At 46.6% G+C, this 20,140-nt stretch overlaps 1 pseudogene; it reads left to right on the plus strand.

The window, feature by feature from the left end:
- The first annotated feature begins 237 nt into the window (after window positions 1-237).
- Window positions 238-18,860, plus strand: LOC137560771 (protein SEC13 homolog; annotated as a pseudogene).
- Window positions 18,861-20,140: the final 1,280 nt, after the last annotated feature.

The raw sequence follows: 20,140 nt of genomic DNA on the forward strand, positions 1-20,140 counted from the left end.
TGGGCACTTTGGAAGCTGGACAAGTGCTTTTCATTTAATGTAGTGTTACAGTTTAATCTTATCACATGTATATGATTTCATGTCAGCCTACCATCCATCCTATCATTTCCTAGCTGCAGAGGGTCCTCCTGGAAGGCCATCTCACAGATTTGCTTGTTCTTTTCAGGCATGAGGGGCCGGTGTGGCAGGTAGCCTGGGCTCACCCAATGTATGGAAACATCTTGGCCTCCTGCTCCTATGACAGAAAAGTCGTCATCTGGAAAGAGGAAAACGGCACTTGGGAGAAGATGTACAAGTACACCGGCCATGACTCCTCAGGTAACATCCTGCTGACAAGGAGAGCCTTATGACTTGTCGTTCCATATCAGCTGGAGAGGGACATTAGTGGTAGGAAATTCTGATCTAATCATGAAGTAGTGGTAATGTCTGGAGATGTCATCTGTGGGGCTGGAGCAGTGGGCATTTTTTTGTTTAAAGTGAATCTCCAGACTAAAAATCTACTCAGCAGCACTGAAAAGGTTTGGTGTTTGCTTAACAGTTTCACAGCATCAGAACTTAGTTTTTCTTACCAAAGCCTAATTTTTAGCTGCACAGAAGCTAAGTGGCGCCCCATCAAAGAAAACTGCCTGGGCATTTTTCCCCTGATGCTGTGCAAAGCATGATGGGATTTCTGATGTTTTTGTTCTCGTTGCCTAGCAACTGGGAGGGGTGATCTGGACACAGGACAGTTGGAACTGTGTCTCATGCTCCCTGTCACCTCCTTTCGACCAAAGAGATGGCTGCCCCCATGAAATCGCAAACATTTGCCTGTTCTTTAAAAACAAGGTGGGTAAGAGATTATATTACCTATCTATTTTAATTAACATAACTAATGTAACTTAATGACAGTATGTTTGTTTAGGCTGAAGTTCCTCTTTAATATGAAAAGCATCTTTGTCAGGAATGAAGTCGCAGTAACTTTCTTGAAGCAAGAGTGTTGCAAGTACACCCTCAGCATTTTGTCCTCCCCTTCAGCATTTTGTCCTACCCGTCATGCAAATACGCCTGGGAAATCCTGCTCATGCTCTGTGCAGATTATGGGCTGGACTGATGACATTATAAGAGCCAGGTTTTGGTACAGCACTTGGAAAAGAAGTGAGCAACAGAGCAAAGTGATTATAAAGATAAGAAATCTGAGATGGCATGCTATAAGGGTCACTGCTGCAGAAATCGGGCTGAATCCGCAGTTTCCCCGCAAGCAAATTGCGCGGCGAAACTCTGCCATGGGGATAATGCTGCAATCGATTCAGACGACATTGCAGCATTTTTTCATGCGGGAGGCAGCGAATCCCATAGCCGTGCATGGCACGGCTTCTGGGATTCATCTGCCTACTTGCAGATTTGTGCTGTGTGCTGGCTGACCGCTAATTGGTCAGCGGTTTCAGCATACAAAAGGGTTGTATAGGATTGGTCGCCCCCCTTCCTCTGAGGTGCATTGTTATTTGTTGCGGTGTGGATACTTTCGCACACGTCAGTGCTCTTTCCTGTTTGGCTGTGCGCTGCGTACGCTGGCCACTGATTGGTTGGCGGCAACTACTATTAGCTACTGACAGCGGAGATGTCTTCTGCCTATGTCAGCACTTAGTGAGGGGAGGCGCTTTGTGCCAGCTGATTGGTCGGCGGCCCAGGCACATGTTCATAGTACGGCGGTATAAGATGCCTTTGAGGGTGATACAGTGAGCATATGGACAGTAAGTATACAGCGCTGTGAGACATAGTAGTGCCTAGGTTGTTTTTGTTTCAAGCTAGGCATGAGATTAAACATTGGGCAACGTGTGAATTTTGGAGGGGGCGGGGTTTACCCATCCTATGCAGTTCCCCATCAGGTCCTCTTATGACCTGGCGCCTGTTGATTGGATGGATGATGTGCTGCACCATATTGGTCTATGATGGATATATAAGTGAGTTGGATGGACGCTCTTTTATTGCAGTTTTATAAACTTAACAAAGAGCTTGATTGCTCGAAACAGCGGCCTGTCATTGTATTTGCTGATTTTTATCTGATGTGATCAATAAAGAAGCTTTAATTACATCGGTGGTACCTGCACGATTTGGTTCCTGCATCTAACAGCTCCGTATATATAAAAAAAGGGGTGAGATAGAAAAAGGTGGGTATGACCCGATTGAGCACAAATCACATACAATTAGTTACTGTAATAACCTATTCAACTTTATTAATCCAAATCTATAGAACAATAAAACACATCAATTAAAAATGTGCCCACCCCGCACCCCCAAGCCAGCCTCCCACCCCGACCTCAAACCCCTGCCACTACCCCACAGATCCCCCAAAGAGATGGTGTAAACACTAACTATAAACTGTAATATCATGTGGGTTTATGTCATTGAAAAAAATAAATAAATAAATAAATTTTTCTGGACGTCCAGTTCACCCGAATTGGATCACAAAAATATATGTAGATATAAACCACAGCCGGTGCAAAAATTGGTTAATAGCATGCAGCCAGTCTTGAAGTGAGGAACCGGCAAATTACTGCAGCCAGCACAAAGATTGGTTAGTTGCATACAGCCAGTCTTAGAGTGGATAATAAGCAGATAAGTGCAAGCAAGGGGATTTTCCAGCCGGGAAAAAGCAAGACAGTCACATAAAATTAATTCAATCTCAGAACATAATCTCCAGAGATGTCAGGCATTGGATAAACAAGCTGAGGCACATTGAGGCAAGCAGGTTGGCACCACACTGAGGCACATGCAGGGTTCAGGCCAAGTGATATAGCTGCCACAAATCAAGCTGCAAGTTCACCAAGAGGCTCAGTGTCATCAGTTAAACGCCACTCACTTGTATAATGATTTTGAGAAGCAGTCCACATACATAAACAAAAGCCATGCCCGTGGGGCTGCTTACGTGTCCACAATGGATATCCTGGAGTACCGTGTTGCTAAATGTGATGTCCTCCGAGATCAATGCCTGTGTTGAATAAGTGTCCGGATAGTTGTCCGGATAAACAAGGTTTTCTATCCGTATGGAGCTTGATTCCTGTATGGCTGAGACACCGGACTGGCTGTAGGGAAGGCAGAGGCTTCTATCCGTGCGGGGAAGGAGACAGCATGGAGGCCGGGACACTGCACATACGTCCTCGACCGGTTTCGCCGGACTTCCGGCTTCCACTGGAGGTGTGCAACAGATTCCATGTTCCTCCATGGGGATCTTAAACCCCCCCGCCGGCCTGACGTCATCGCCAGGCCGGCCCCGCCCGCCCCCACAAGCGGCCAATGCCGGGCAGGTGGGCGGGGCAGGCAGACACGGCGGCCGGTCGCCTTAGCAACCCGCCGGCGCGTCCGCCAAACCCCGCCCACCCGCCCGAACGTCGCACACGGGGCGGGCAGGGCGGATGGACACGGTGGCGGGGGGCAGCCGGGCCAAAGGCAACCGCACACCCCCCAAACACCGCGCCCACCAAGCCCCAACCACACCAGGCGACACCGCCAGAGGGGGCGGGCGGAGCCGGTCCAAGCCACAAACCAGGCCGGAGAGAGAAACCAAGACCCCACCCAAGTATCTTATCCAAAAATATATATTCAAATAGGGATTTCAACTCGAAATGAAATTCATATATTAATTATAAACAGCAAGACGTTAATGGTAAGCCATAATATATGAATGCAAAGAACAAGGGGAGGGGGCAACCATAAGGGGCCCCACATAGTGTGGATGCCTCAAGCATCCTCAATGAGAGAAATTTCACCTTATAAAGCTAGTGTTTAGCAAAGAATATAGGGAGGGCCACCCCCCCACACAGACCAGGGAGGAGACGCACGCGACCAGGGAGAGTAGTTTCAAGAGGTGGGCACACAGGGACCTCAAACAGGCAAAAAGGAAGTATAACTGGTATTTTCATTCAAACCTGGGGGTGATGTCGCCCCCAGGTCAAAAATCCACCTTGATTCTCGCTGTAATAAAAGTCTATCCATGTCCCCACCTCGTTGAGATGCATGAATACGGTCCAAGCCAACAAAACGCATCTGAGCTGGGTTGCCAGCATGCATGGTTTTGAAATGCCTGGCCACCGGGGTGAGATTGGACGTGCTCTTACTCCTTATGTTAGTAACATGATGAGAGATCCTGGCACGTAGCTCTCGTTTAGTTTTACCTATATAAAAGGCACCACATGGGCATAGTAACAGATAAACTACTAAGAGCTCCGGTGGTGTGGAATGCTGTTTGCTTGGGCGCACCTTCTCCTTTGTATGGGTGCTGCCCCCCCCCCTTTCACTGTATCCTAGAGAAACCAAAGAATGATTACTTATTTAGCCTCAACTAAACATTGAAATATCAGTTTTGGTTTTGCCCACCCTAACTGGGTAGTCTGTGAGGTCAGACATTCTCAGATGACTTTGCATGTCTTATTATCAATAAAGATCAGTTCCAGTTGTGGATAGTAAATCCATGCAATATAATGGTCATAGTGGGGTTCTCTTGCAGCTTGTCTCCTATGCAGTGAACTCCATGGGCTCGATTCACAAAGCGGTGCTAACCCAGTTAGAGACTTTAGGCATGATAACCATTGCACCACGCTGGTGAAAAGCCAGTTTAGGTGTGATAAGTTTAGGTGTGATAAGTTTAGGTGTGATAAGTTTAGGCATGCTAAGTTTAGATAAGTGTAGATAGCATGCAAAGTCCCGCACGCATAGCAGCGCCATTAAACTCTATGCGAAGTGCACCAGACTTTGCTAGCGCAAAACTTTTGATCAGCTGTGCACTGCGGTGCTAACGCAGTTGGTGCTTAAACTTATCATGCCTAAACTTATCACACCTAAACTTATCATGCCTAAACTTATCACACCTAGGGCTCGATTCACAAAGCGGTGCTAACCCAGTTAGCATGCCTAAAAGACTTTAGGCATGAAAACCATTGCACCATGCTGGTGAAAAGCCAGTTTAGGCGTGATAAGTTTAGGTGTGATAAGTTTAGGTGTGATAAGTTTAGGCATGCTAAGTTTAGATAAGTTTAGATCGCTTGCAAAGTCCCGCACGCAAAGCAGCGCCATTAAACTTTATACAAAGTGCACCAGTCTTTGCTAGCGTAAAACTTTTGATCAGCTGTGCACTGCGGTGCTAACGCAGTTGGCGCTTAAACTTAGCATGCCTAAACTTATCACACCTAAACTTATCATGCCTAAACTTATCACACCTAAACTTATCACACCTAAACTTATCATGCCTAAACTGAGTTTAGGCATGATAAAGGGCTTTTCACCAGGGTGCTAACTGTTAGCACCGCTTTGTGAATCAGGCCCCTAAACTTATCGGGCTTGATTCACAAAGCGGTGCTAACAGTTAGCACGCTGGTGAAAAGCCCTTTATCATGCCTAAACTCAGTTTAGGCATGATAAGTTTAGGGGCTTGATTCACAAAGCGGTGCTAACAGTTAGCACGCTGGTGAAAAGCCCTTTATCATGCCTAAACTCAGTTTAGGCATGATAAGTTTAGGTGTGATAAGTTTAGGTGTGATAAGTTTAGGCATGATAAGTTTAGGTGTGATAAGTTTAGGCATGCTAAGTTTAAGCGCCAACTGCGTTAGCACCGCAGTGCACAGCTAATCAAAAGTTTTACGCTAGCAAAGACTGGTGCACTTTGTATAAAGTTTAATGGCGCTGCTTTGCGTGCGGGACTTTGCAAGCGATCTAAACTTATCTAAACTTAGCATGCCTAAACTTATCACACCTAAACTTATCACACCTAAACTTATCACGCCTAAACTGGCTTTTCACCAGCATGGTGCAATGGTTATCATGCCTAAAGTCTTTTAGGCATGCTAACTGGGTTAGCACCGCTTTGTGAATCGAGCCCAAGGTGTGATAAGTTTAGGTGTGATAAGTTTAGGCATGATAAGTTTAGGTGTGATAAGTTTAGGCATGCTAAGTTTAAGCGCCAACTGCGTTAGCACCGCAGTGCACAGCTGATCAAAAGTTTTACGCTAGCAAAGACTGGTGCACTTTGTATAAAGTTTAATGGCGCTGCTTTGCGTGCGGGACTTTGCAAGCGATCTAAACGTATCTAAACTTAGCATGCCTAAACTTATCACACCTAAACTTATCACACCTAAACTTATCACGCCTAAACTGGCTTTTCACCAGCATGGTGCAATGGTTATCATGCCTAAAGTCTTTTAGGCATGCTAACTGGGTTAGCACTGCTTTGTGAATCGAGCCCATCATGCTTAAAGTGAGTTTAGGGGCTCGATTCACAAAGCGGTGCTAACCCAGTTAGCATGCCTAAAAGACTTTAGGCATGATAACCATTGCACCATGCTGGTGAAAAGCCAGTTTAGGCGTGATAAGTTTAGGTGTGATAAGTTTAGGTGTGATAAGTTTAGGCATGCTAAGTTTAGATAAGTTTAGATCGCTTGCAAAGTCCCGCACGCAAAGCAGCGCCATTAAACTTTATACGAAGTGCACCAGTCTTTGCTAGAGTAAAACTTTTGATCAGCTGTGCACTGCGGTGCTAACGCAGTTGGCGCTTAAACTTAGCATGCCTAAACTTATCACACCTAAACTTATCATGCCTAAACTTATCACACCTAAACTTATCACACCTAAACTTATCATGCCTAAACTGAGTTTAGGCATGATAAAGGGCTTTTCACCAGGGTGCTAACTGTTAGCACCGCTTTGTGAATCGAGCCCCAGGTGTGATAAAGGGCTTTTCACCACGGTGCTAACTGTTAGCACCGCTTTGTGAATCAGGCCCCATGTGTTGGGCCCCACACGACTTCGGGTTAAAGCTGGCCTGCGGAAGTTCAGACGGCGCCATTTCTCTACTCACCTATACAGGGGACAGCCCATGGGATGTCAAGAAGATCAGCAATGTGCATATGGTGAGGGCTACGCACATTGGGCCTGATTCACAAAGCGGTGCTAACAGTTAGCACGCTGGTGAAAAGCCCTTTATCATGCCTAAACTCAGTTTAGGCATGATAAGTTTAGGTGTGATAAGTTTAGGTGTGATAAGTTTAGGCATGATAAGTTTAGGTGTGATAAGTTTAGGCATGATAAGTTTAAGCGCCAACTGCGTTAGCACCGCAGTGCACAGCTGATCAAAAGTTTTACGCTAGCAAAGTCTGGTGCATTTCGTATAAAGTTTAATGGCGCTGCTTTGCGTGCGGGACTTTGCAAGCGATCTAAACTTATCTAAACTTATCATGCCTAAACTTATCACACCTAAACTGGCTTTTCACCAGCGTGGTGCAATGGTTATCATGCCTAAAGTCTCTAACTGGGTTAGCACCGCTTTGTGAATCGAGCCCAAGGTGTGATAAGTTTAGGTGTGATAAGTTTAGGCGTGATAAGTTTAAGCACCAACTGGGTTAGCACCGCAGTGCACAGCTGATCAAAAGTTTTGCGCCCATAGGGCTCGATTCACAAAGCGGTGCTAACCCAGTTAGAGACTTTAGGGGCCTGATTTACAAAGCGGTGCTAACAGTTAGCACCCTGGTGAAAAGCCCTTTATCATGCCTAAACTCAGTTTAGGCATGATAAGTTTAGGTGTGATAAGTTGAGGTGTGATAAGTTTAGGCATGATAAGTTTAGGTGTGATAAGTTTAGGCATGAAAAGTTTAGGTGTGATAAGTTTAGGCATGCTAAGTTTAGATAAGTTTAGATCGCTTGCAAAGTCCCGCACGCAAAGCAGCGCCATTAAACTTTATACGAAGTGCACCAGTCTTTGCTAGCGTAAAAATTTTGATCAGCTGTGCACTGCGGTGCTAACGCAGTTGGTGCTTAAACTTATCGGGCCTGATTCACAAAGCGGTGCTAACAGTTAGCACGCTGGTGAAAAGCCCTTTATCATGCCTAAACTCAGTTTAGGCATGATAAGTTTAGGTGTGATAAGTTTAGGTGTAATAAGTTTAGGCATGATAAGTTTAGGTGTGATAAGTTTAGGCATGCTAAGTTTAAGCGCCAACTGCGTTAGCACCGCAGTGCACAGCTGATCAAAAGTTTTACTCTAGCAAAGACTGGTGCACTTTGTATAAAGTTTAATGGCGCTGCTTTGCGTGCGGGACTTTGCAAGCGATCTAAACTTATCTAAACTTAGCATGCCTAAACTTATCACACCTAAACTTATCACACCTGGGGCTCGATTCACCAAGCGGTGATAACCCAGTTATCACGCCTAAAGGACTTTAGGCGTGATGACCTCTTCACCACTGAGTTAGCACCGTTTTTGGCTGCACTTCGCGCGAAGTTATCGCGCGCAAAGTTTTGCGCGCGCACCCGCACAGGCGCGCGCGCAAAGTCCCATAGGGTTTAATGGGCGCATCGCGCGAAGTGAGGGGCGCTTCGCGCGCACGCACGCGGGAGCGCGCGCAAAACTTTACGCGCGGAAACTTCGCGCGAAGCCCTTCTTATCATGCCTAAAGTGACTTTAGGCGTGAAGAGGGCCTTTTCACCACGGTGCTAACACTTTGCACCGCTTGGTAAATCGAGCCCCTAAACTTATCACGCCTAAACTGGCTTTTCACCAGCACGGTGCAATGGTTATCATGCCTAAAGTCTTTTAGGCATGCTAACTGGGTTAGCACCGCTTTGTGAATCGAGCCCATCATGCCTAAACTTATCACACCTAAACTTATCATGCCTAAACTTATCACACCTGGGGCTTGATTCACAAAGCGGTGCTAACAGTTAGCACGCTGGTGAAAAGCCCTTTATCATGCCTAAACTCAGTTTAGGCATGATAAGTTTAGGTGTGATAAGTTTAGGTGTGATAAGTTTAGGCATGATAAGTTTAGGTGTGATAAGTTTAGGCATGCTAAGTTTAAGCGCCAACTGCGTTAGCACCGCAGTGCACAGCTGATCAAAAGTTTTACGCTAGCAAAGACTGGTGCACTTTGTATAAAGTTTAATGGCGCTGCTTTGCGTGCGGGACTTTGCAAGCGATCTAATCTTATCTAAACTTAGCATGCCTAAACTTATCACACCTAAACTTATCACACCTAAACTTATCACGCCTAAACTGGCTTTTCACCAGCATGGTGCAATGGTTATCATGCCTAAAGTCTTTTAGGCATGCTAACTGGGTTAGCACCGCTTTGTGAATCGAGCCCCTAGGGCTCGATTCACAAAGCGGTGCTAACCCAGTTAGCATGCCTAAAAGACTTTAGGGGCTCGATTCACAAAGCGGTGCTAACCCAGTTAGCATGCCTAAAAGACTTTAGGCATGATAACCATTGCACCATGCTGGTGAAAAGCCAGTTTAGGCGTGATAAGTTTAGGTGTGATAAGTTTAGGTGTGATAAGTTTAGGCATGATAAGTTTAGATAAGTTTAGATCGCTTGCAAAGTCCCGCACGCAAAGCAGCGCCATTAAACTTTATACAAAGTGCACCAGTCTTTGCTAGCGTAAAACTTTTGATCAGCTGTGCACTGCGGTGCTAACGCAGTTGGCGCTTAAACTTAGCATGCCTAAACTTATCACACCTAAACTTATCATGCCTAAACTTATCACACCTAAACTTATCACACCTAAACTTATCATGCCTAAACTGAGTTTAGGCATGATAAAGGGCTTTTCACCAGGGTGCTAACTGTTAGCACCGCTTTGTGAATCAAGCCCGAGGCATGATAACCATTGCACCATGCTGGTGAAAAGCCAGTTTAGGCGTGATAAGTTTAGGTGTGATAAGTTTAGGTGTGATAAGTTTAGGCATGCTAAGTTTAGATAAGTTTAGATCGCTTGCAAAGTCCCGCACGCAAAGCAGCGCCATTAAACTTTATACAAAGTGCACCAGTCTTTGCTAGCGTAAAACTTTTGATCAGCTGTGCACTGCGGTGCTAACGCAGTTGGCGCTTAAACTTAGCATGCCTAAACTTATCACACCTAAACTTATCATGCCTAAACTTATCACACCTAAACTTATCACTCCTAAACTTATCATGCCTAAACTGAGTTTAGGCATGATAAAGGGCTTTTCACCAGGGTGCTAACTGTTAGCACCGCTTTGTGAATCAGGCCCTAGGTGTGATAAGTTTAGGCGTGATAAGTTTAGGCATGATAAGTTTAGGCATGATAAGTTTAGATAAGTTTAGATGATGCGCAAAGTCCTGCACGCAAAGCAGCGCCATTAAATTTTATGCAAAGTGCACCAGACTTTGCTAGCGCAAAACTTTTGATCAGCTGTGCACTGCGGTGCTAACGCAGTTGGTGCTTAAACTTATCACGCCTAAACTTCTCACACCTAAACTTATCATGCCTAAACTTATCACACCTAAACTTATCACACCTAAACTTATCATGCCTAAACTGAGTTTAGGCGTGATAAAGGGCTTTTCACAAGGGTGCTAAGGGCTCGATTCACAAAGCGGTGATAACCCAGTTATCACGCCTAAAAGACTTTAGGCGTGATGACCTTTTCACCACTGAGTTATCACCGCTTTTTCCTGCTCTTCGCGCGAAGTTACCGCGCGTACGCGCGTTCGCGCGTGAGAGCGCGCGCAAAGTCCCATAGGGCTTAATGGGAGCTTCGCGCGAAGCGGGGACGCTGCGCGCGCACGCGCGCGGTTGCGCGCGCAAAACTTTGCGCGCGGCAACTTCGCGCGAGTTTCTTCTTATCATGCCTAAAGTGACTTTAGGCGTGATAAGGGCCTTTTCACCACGGTGCTAACACTTTGCACCGCTTTGTGAATCGAGCCCTAACTGTTAGCACCGCTTTGTGAATTAGGCCCAAGGCGTGATAAAGGGCTTTTCACCAGGGTGCTAACTGTTAGCACCGCTTTGTGAATCAGGGCCATTGTGTTTACACTGTAAAGGTGGCCATACACTGATAGATTTGCAGCAAGTTCGACCATCAGATTTCTGTCAGATGCCTGTTAAGTCGAATCTGACAGGAATCTATCTGATGTGTGCCACACACTAGGAACATATTTCCAATAGATTTCAGGATGAAATCTATTGAAAATCGATCTAAATGCATTATTGGACCATTAGATCCAATGCAACCCTATGGGCCATTGATCAGGATTCACTGGTTTCCGCAATAGCGCATCCGCATTTGCAATTGTGTTTTCCGCATGTGATTTTTCACGTTTGTCCTGTGTTTTTTTTTAATGCGTTGGAATACTTTGTAATTACCGAGGCATGGATTGTGCAGGAAAAAGAGAGCTTTCTTTTTGCGGGGGAAAAAAAGCAAAACCCGAATAAACGCTAACAATGTACATTTCCCAATTGCAGCAGTGCACGTTTGGCCCCCAGATGACACTGTATATTCAGTCTTGTTTTATATTCAGGTCACTGTCAGCACACCCTGTTAGCACGTACTGACAGCAGGGGGAGTAAGCTGCAGTGGCGGGAGATCGGCACAATCGGCGGTAGTGTGCAGCGGGCTAATTGAAATGTACTCCCTGGCAGGGATAACAGGTCCCAAACAGGGCATAGATTTCAAATAGCGTGGTCTGGAAGTGGTTAAAGCAATACTGAAGCGAAACTAAAAAAAAAGTTAGATATTCACCTATGTAGAGGGATGGCTCTGAATCCCATAGAGCCTTCCCAGTCCTCTCCATGCCATTGTTTCAGCGCCGTGCCTCCATTGAGATCCCAGAGCCTTTGGGACTCCTTAGAAGGCTTTGGAAACACTTGCCTCTCTGAGTGGTTCTGAGAACAGGTGCAGCTGTGAGCCTGGACTAGCACCTTGTAATACAGAACAGCTAGTCTTCGGAAGTACTCGGTGACACCATTTGAACAGCGGTAGACCAGGGGCATGGGGTGAGGATCTAGAAGGTATCTATCTTTATTTCAATATTACTTTGAGCCTTACTATTTCAACCAAGAGGCAGCCAGGCTGCATCTGAATGACATCGAGCCCAGAGCCTTTTATAGGCTAATGGAGGATGTTAGCTTCCAAAACAGTTTTTTAGCATGCAAACAAATGCGGCCTGGCTTTACGAAGCACTGCCATTTCTCCCTGCTCTATACAAAATGTAAGTTCTACTTTATTGCTAGCTGCTGCCAGGTTATACTATGTTTGCATGACATTTCCCTTTAATTAGAGATTAGGGTAGTTAATGCATATTCTAGCATCTGTTTTGGATGCAATGGGAGCAGTCTGCCTATTAGAGGCTCTGCCCACATATGCTGGTACTTATTCATATGTGCTGTCATGCCTCTGTGTTGTCTTCACTTCAGAATTGCTTTAAAGAAAAAAAGAGCCCCTGGGGGGTACTTACCTCGGAGGGGGAAGCCCCTGGATACTAATAAGGCTTCCCTCGTCATCCTCAGCACTTCCAATCCAACGCTGGCTCCCTGGAAAGTTGTTGCCAAATTGTGAACTAGCGGCTTCCATCACTGGTTTCCCGAACAGGCGCAGTAGCTGCTTGCCATTTGAGCTCTGGTGGAAATAGCCGAGCCTAATCAGGTCTACTCCACTGCACAGATGCTTGGCTATTTCTGCCGCGCCCAATTGGCAAGCTTGCATGAGGCTCAATGATGTCAATACTGTGGTGGCCGTTTCTCTGGGGAAGCCAGTGCTGGATTGAGGCTGCTGAGAAGGACAGGGAAGCCTTATAGGATCCAGAGGCTTGCCCCTCCCGAGGTAAGTACCCCCAAAGGGCAGTTGTGTATACAGGTTTACTTTAAGCTTATTAGTGTGAGGTTCTCTGCATGTTGTTTCTGGCCTTTGCTGTGCTGGCTCTACCAAGCTGATGGTAAATAATTCTGCTTTTGTCCCTCCATAGATCAGGTTTAATGCTGTGAGTTGGGCCCCTTCAGTGGTGCCTGCAGTTTGGTGGATCAGCGGCCATCTGGACAGAGGCCAAATTACATCAACAGATTTGTGTCTGGTGGCTGTGACAACCTGGTAAAGATCTGGAGGTAAGTTGGAGCTCTCCTGACAGGGCAGTGGTGGAGAGGAGGCACCTCTTTGTAAATGAGGAAAGTGTTCAGCACTCTCTCCTTTTATTCAGGGATGGTCAGTGGAAGGAAGACCAGAAGCTAAAGGCACACAGTGATTGGGCGAGAGATGTGGCCTGGGCTCCCTCTATTGGTCTCCCTACTTGCACTATAGCCTGCTGCTCTCAGGTAAACATGAAGAGGAGTTTTCTATTCCATACATCTGCGGTAATCCAGCTCTGTTGTAACAAACCATTGTTGGGTCTGTCTTACAGGACGGCAGAGTTTACATCTGGACATGCGTGCCATGAGCAGCTGGACACCAAAACTACTGCATAAATTCAATGATGTGGTGTGGCACGTGAGCTGGTCCATCACCGCCAACATCCAGGCTGTGTCCAGGGGAGATAACAAGATGCGTAGCCATGTCCGTGCTCACCTGCCCTTGTGAATACAAAGAAGAGTATTTGTGGCCCGTGGAAGTCAGAGCTGGTGCAGTGTGAATAGCGGTAAAGGGGAGGGGTTTTGCAGCTTTCTGGGCTCCTGTTGTGGATATTTCCTCTGACTTTCCAACTCCAGAACGATTTTGTTTAATTGTTGGATATTGTAGAAATATATATGTATAGCTTCTATGACCTTGCTGAGGTTGTCTTTGTCTCTATCTAGGAGAATTTCCCTAATTTTTTCATAAAGATGAACTTGAATTTTTAATATATCTGTTACGGCCAGAACCCAAAGTCTGGCCACTTCGGGTTCTGGCCGGTCAAAACGCGAAGTGGCTGTTCACCTGCAGCCAATGTTAGAAATGAAGTTTCGCAAATGCATTAATATCCCGGCGGCGTTAAATGAATGAATTCCCCGGCGGCATTATGTGACCGGATGAAGCCGCAGACCTAATGGAGCCACCTCTTCGGCTCTGCCTCCTCTCCTCCCCCTGCCCCTCTCTTATGCAGCTTTGGCAGCCGGGGACATGCGTGTCCCTCAGAGTTGTTCGTAGCAGCAGGGAATCCTGCCTTTTGTTCCTCTGCAGAGTGGCTGCTGGCAGAAGCGATGTCTGCAGCCTTCCCGCTCTGCTTCCCTGCCGCTACCAACGATCCTGGGGGACACGCGTGGTCCCCGGCTGCCACAGCTGCATAGGAGAGGGGCAGGGGGAGGAGAGGAGGCACAGCCAAAGAGACGGCTTCATCCGGTCACATAATGCCGCCGGGAATTCATTCATTTAACGCCGCCGGGATATGAATTCATTTGGGAAACTTTTCATTTCTACCATTGGCCGCAGGTGCCCGGCCACTTCGCATTTTGACCGGCCTGAACCCGAAGTAGCCAGACTTCGGGTTCTGGCCGTAACATATCCAAAAAGTACAAAAAATTGATTCACAAATCTTCAAAAGAAGTTGATCTTAGGGCTGGTGCACACCAGAGCGGTTCTGGAACGTTTTTAAAAACGCTAGCTGATTGAAAACTGCTTGGGTAATGTATTTCAATGGGATGGTGCACACCAGAGCGGTTCGTTTTTCCTACAAACGCAAACTCGGGGGCTGCAGCATTTTTTAGATTTCTGAGGCGTTTCTGCCTCAATGTTAAAGTATAGGAAAGTGGAAAACTGATCTGAAAAACGCTAGATCAGAGCGGTTTTCCAGGCCTTTTTTGTTACAGAAGCTGTTCAGTAACAGCTTTACTGTAAAAATATATGGAATCTGCTATACAAAAACGCTCCAAAAACCGCTAGGCATGTTTATAAAATCTCTCTAAACATGCTTTGAAAATCTGCTTCAAAAACCTCTAGCGTTTTGCGGATCTGCTAGAGGTTTTTGGTGTGCACTGGCCCTTAAAGTGGTTCTCTGGTATGTTTAAAAAAGCTAAAACTGACACTTACCTGGGGCTTCTATCGGCCCCCTGTAGCTGTAATGTCCTGTGCCGTCCTCCTCTGGTGCTCCGTTCCACGCTGCCGGTAACTTGCTAATTATTCGTCTAACTAGACAAATAGAACTGCGGCTGTGCGGCCGTGTCCGCGCTCGTTATCGGGAGCTTACTGCGCAGGGGCAGTACAAGAAAATTTCTACTGTGTCTGCACAGTAAGCTTCCAATGACGTGCATGCTCGCTCCTGCGCGCGGGAGCGCAGACACGCAGCCGCAGTTCTATTCGTCTGGTTAGATGAATAATTAGCAGGTTACCGGCGGCGGGGAATAAAGCATCGGAGAAGGATGGCACGGGACATTACAGCTGCAGGGGGCCAATAGAAGCCCCACTTAAGTGTCAGTTTTAGCTTTTTTTTAAACATACCAGAGAACCCTTTAAGACACGCCAACACATAAAAAGGTGCAATATCAAAACCGTTAGATCAATTATTTTTAAAAGATGACGTTGACTTGTTTCAGGTAGACCCTTCTTCAGGCCTTCACAAACAATTGTACATCTGCACTATACACACAGCATAAGATGGAAAACCATCTGGACCAAAACTAAGCCAGGAATATCCACCTGCAATGTGAATAGGGCAACAAATGGAGCAGCATCTGGACAACAACCAAGCCAGGAATCACCACTTCCAAATATAGAAAAACACCACACACAGGCTGAACCGACCAAGGGAGAGTCCACAACAAGTTGATGTTGTCGTCTTATAAAAACAATTAATCTTACTGTTTTGATATTGCACTTTTTTATGGGATGTCGTGTCTTAAGATGAATTTCTTTTGAAGATTTGTGAATCAATTATTTGCACATATTAAAAATTCAAGCTCATCTTTATGAAAAAAATGATTTGCTATGTACTTATCTTTGTCTGTATACTGGTGAGTAACTGGTGTAGTGGCGCGCCGCTAAAAGGATACGCTTTTTTCTGGTCTCCTAATTTACATAAATACAGTGAAAAGTTGTATGACACCGACGCTGTCTGAGACCGCGGACTGCTGCTCAGGAGAACTGTCGTGCAGGAAGTGGTTGGTGCAGAAGCTGCTGAGCAGGTACTTTAAAGGGAATCTGAAGTGAGAGGGATATGGAGGCTTCCATATTTATTTCCATTTAAACAATACCAGTTGCCTGACTGTCCTGATTTTACTATCTGCAGTAGGGTCTGAGTCACACACCTAAAACAAGCATCCAGCTAATCTTGTCAGGTTTTTGTCAGAAACATCTGATCTGTACTGGTATTGGGCTCTGCCTCTGAAACGGCAGACCAAGGTTCAAATCCAAGCGCTTCCCTTTCAGTAAGCCAACACCTATTAAAGGGAACCTAAACTGAGAAGGATATGGATTTTTCCTTTTAAAATAATACCAGTTGACTGACTCTCCTGCTGATCCTATGTCTCTAATACTTTAGCCACAGCCCCTGAACAAGCATGCAGATCAGGCGCTCTGACTGAAGTCAGACTGGATTAGCTGCATGCTTGTTTCAGGTGTGAGATCCAGATACTACTGCAGCAAATTGATCAGCAGGAGAGTCAGGCAACTGGTATTGTTTAAAAGGAAACATCCATATCCCTCTTAGTTTAGGTTCCCTTTAAGTAGGAGACTTTGGGAAAGATTCCCTAACACTGCTACTGCCTATAGAGTGCACACTAGTGGCTGCAGCTCTGGCCCTTTGAGTCCGCCAGGAGAAAAGCGCAATATAAATGTTATTTGTCTTGTCTTCTTCAGGGTCTATGGCTTAAAGTATCGGAGGAAGAGTATTAGCAGGACAGCCAGGCAATTTGCACTGTTAAATTAAATAAATATGTCAACCTCCATATCCCACATACTTCAGATTCCTTTTAACGTAACCCCTCCCCATCTAGTAGGCTGAATAGCAGGGCTGTGGAGTTGAGGAGTCAGAGCAATTTTTGGGTACCTGGAGTAAGAGACGGTGGTTTCATAAACTGAGGAGTCAGATGTTTTTTGTCCTAACTCCACAGCTCTGGTAAGTATAAGACAATAGTATATAGTATACTGTAAGTATAAGACTAAGGAGTCGGAGCAATGTTGGGTACCTGAAAGTCAGTCAGTGGTTTCATAAACTGAGGAGTCGGATAATTTTTGTACCAATTCTACAGCCCTGCAGAATAGTATACAGGCAGGTAATTCCAGTGCAGCCCTGTGCAGGGACTTGGGAGGTTGCGTGAACCTGTGCAGGGACTTGGGAGGTCGCATGTGCCCGTGCAGGGACTCGGGAGGTCATGTGCACCCGTGGAAGGACTTGGGAGGTCGCCTGCGCCAGTGCAGGGACTTGGGAGGTTGCGTACGCCCGTGCAAGGTCTTGGGAGGTCGCGTGCACCCGTGCAGGGACTTGGGAGGTTGCGTGCGCCCGTGCAGGGACTTGGGAGGTTGCGTGCGCCCCTGCAGGGACTTGGGAGGTTGTATGCACCTGTGCAGGGACTTGGGAGGTTGTGTGCACCCGTGCCGGGACTTGGGAGGTCGTGTGCGCCCGTGCAGGGACTTGGGAGGTCGCGTGCACCCATGCAGGGACTTGGGAGGTCGTGTGCGCCCGTGCAGGGACTTGGGAGGTCGCGTGCACCCGTGCAGGGACTTGGGAGGTCGTGTGCGCCCGTGCAGGGACTTGGGAGGTTGCGTGCACCCATGCAGGGACTTGGGAGGTCGTGTGCGCCCGTGCAGGGACTTGGGAGGTCGTGTGCGCCCGTGCAGGGACTTGGAAGGTCGTGTGCGCCCGTGCAGGGACTTGGGAGGTCGTGTGCGCCGGTGCAGGGACTTGGGAGGTCGTGTGCGCCGGTGCAGGGACTTGGGAGGTCGTGTGCTTCCATGCAGGGACTGGGAGGTAGCGTGCGCCTGTGCAGGGACAAGGAGAACACATTTGAGAGTAGCAAATACAGCCACCTGCACTACATACAAAAGACTGGCCATAGTCTGGAAATCTTTCTCCAACTATATGCTTAATTGATATGTTTCTCCTCTGATTACAGGTGACCCTGTGATAGGAGTCTGTGGACGGCCAATGGGCTTGCATCAGTGATGTAAACAAAGGACAAGGCGCAGTGTCTGCAGTTACAGAAGGGCAGCAGAACGAGCAGTGACGTCTAGCCTTGATTGGACTAACAAAATTATTAATTTCTACTTCCTGTATGACAGACAACATCCTCACTAATTTATCAGAGAGAGGTGAAATCAAACTTGGACAATTTGCAGTTATTATAAATACCAACTCTGTAAACCGCAGCGCCCCCACCTGTGTGTGCGCGGGATCACGGGACTACACTTTCTTGCTGCAGATTTGTTCTCAATATTTTATCAGATTGTTAGATGGTGCAGCACCCAGGGCAATTAAAAGATAATTGTTTATACAAAAGAGGCATTACTTATCTGAATATTTGGTCATGCTTCAGCTTGTAATTCTGTAAGAGCTGATGTGACCGCGTGAGGCAATGTTTTTCCTTTTCTCCACAGAGTATACATATTCAGGCAGTCATTCTCTGGCTCCTGTGTGAAGTGTTTTCCCTTCACTCTTGTGCAGGCAGCAGCAGTTTATCCTCCATCTCCACCATAGCGTTACAGCCTTTTGCACCAGGTATGACAACAGCAGGAAAAAGTAGGAAGGCTCTGTGTTTTCATTAAAGGACAACTATCAATAACCAAGTGTTCTAAAATTACAATGTACAAAGTATGTCTAAGTAGCTGCGTAAACATTAACATAAGAGGCAAAAGCTGTAATTCATTAGATTGTAGCTGCATTGGAATGATTTTTTAGCAAAGGGGAGTCTGTGCTTTATGAGAAAAGTGACAATACAGTCAGTGCTGGTCTCTGCATATTTCAGAAGGCTACAGCAAAATACTTTAGTATGAAAATCTTGCCTTGGTATTAGGTTACACACACAAAAGAGAATGTTTTTTTATGCTGCAGATGGATACATTTCAGCCTGCTTGCTCTGCACATGTCAGTGTATCCTTAGACAGACAACCTTCAAAAGCCTGTGTTTTATCTCTCTGAATGAGCTATTCAGAGAGACAAAACTACAGCTGCAGTTTAGACCTGTCATCTGCTAAATATATAAAGTACACACAGGGTTAACATATGTAGGGAAAGGGATTTCCCCCTCCCCTCATCATTCACTGATCCAAGGCCCTGGTCCCAACACCACTCCATGAAAAGAATTTGATAACATTAAAGGAAGAGATGAGCATGGGTACAGATACAGCAGTATTTAGGAACACCTACACAAGCTATTCCCAGGCCAGTTTAAGAAAACATGTTAATCGATAGTTGTCCTTTAATGCCATAAAAGTGGTACGTCTTGGTGTGGACATGAGTGAGATTTTGTAGGAGATGCTTTATTTGTGTTTTGTGCAGGACCAAGTGTGTTTACAGTCTAGATCTGAGTACATTGTCATCCTGTGTATTGTCTCTCCCCAGATGTGCAGAGATGAGACCCAGTTGCTCTTGTATTATTGATGAGGTTCAGCAGGGTAATCCTGAAACTTGAGAGGTTCAGCCATATGCACATTAAGAGGAACTTTAACCCAGTATTGGCCACTAATAGCCAACCTGTGTCACCCCCACCCAGCATGCGCACACAATATACCACTAATAGGCAGCCTGTGTCACCCCCACCCAGCATGCGCACACAATATGCCACTAATAGGCAGCCTGTGTCACCCCCACTCAGCATGCGCACACAATATATCACTAATAGGCAGCCTGTGTCACCCCCACCCAGCATGTGCACACAATATGCCACTAATAGGCAGCCTGTGTCACCCCCACCCAGCATGTGCACACAATATGCCACTAATAAGCAGCCTGTGTCACCCCCACCCAGCATGTGCGCACAATATGCCACTAATAGGCAGCCTGTGTCACCCCCACCCAGCATGCGCACACAATATGCCACTAATAGGCAGCCTGTGTCACCCCCACCCAGCATGCACACACAATATGCCACTAATAGGCAGCCTGTGTCACCCCCACCCAGCATGCGCACACAATATGCCACTAATAGGCAGCCTGTGCCACCCCCACCCAGCATGAGCACACAATATGCCACTAATAGGCAGCCTGTGTCACCCCCACCCAGCATGCGCACACAATATGCCACTAATAGGCAGCCTGTGTCACCCCCACCCAGCATGCGCACACAATATGCCACTAATAGGCAGCCTGTGTCACCCCCACCCAGCATGCACACACAATAAGCCACTAATAGGCAGCCTGTGTCACCCCCCTCCCCAGCATGCGCACACAATAAGCCACTAAAAGGCAACCTGTGTCACCCCCACCCAGCATGCGCGCACAATATGCCACTAATAGGCAGCCTGTGTCACCCCCACCCA

Source organism: Hyperolius riggenbachi, chromosome 3, assembly GCF_040937935.1.
Source record: "Hyperolius riggenbachi isolate aHypRig1 chromosome 3, aHypRig1.pri, whole genome shotgun sequence".
Taxonomy (NCBI): Eukaryota; Metazoa; Chordata; class Amphibia; order Anura; family Hyperoliidae; genus Hyperolius; species Hyperolius riggenbachi.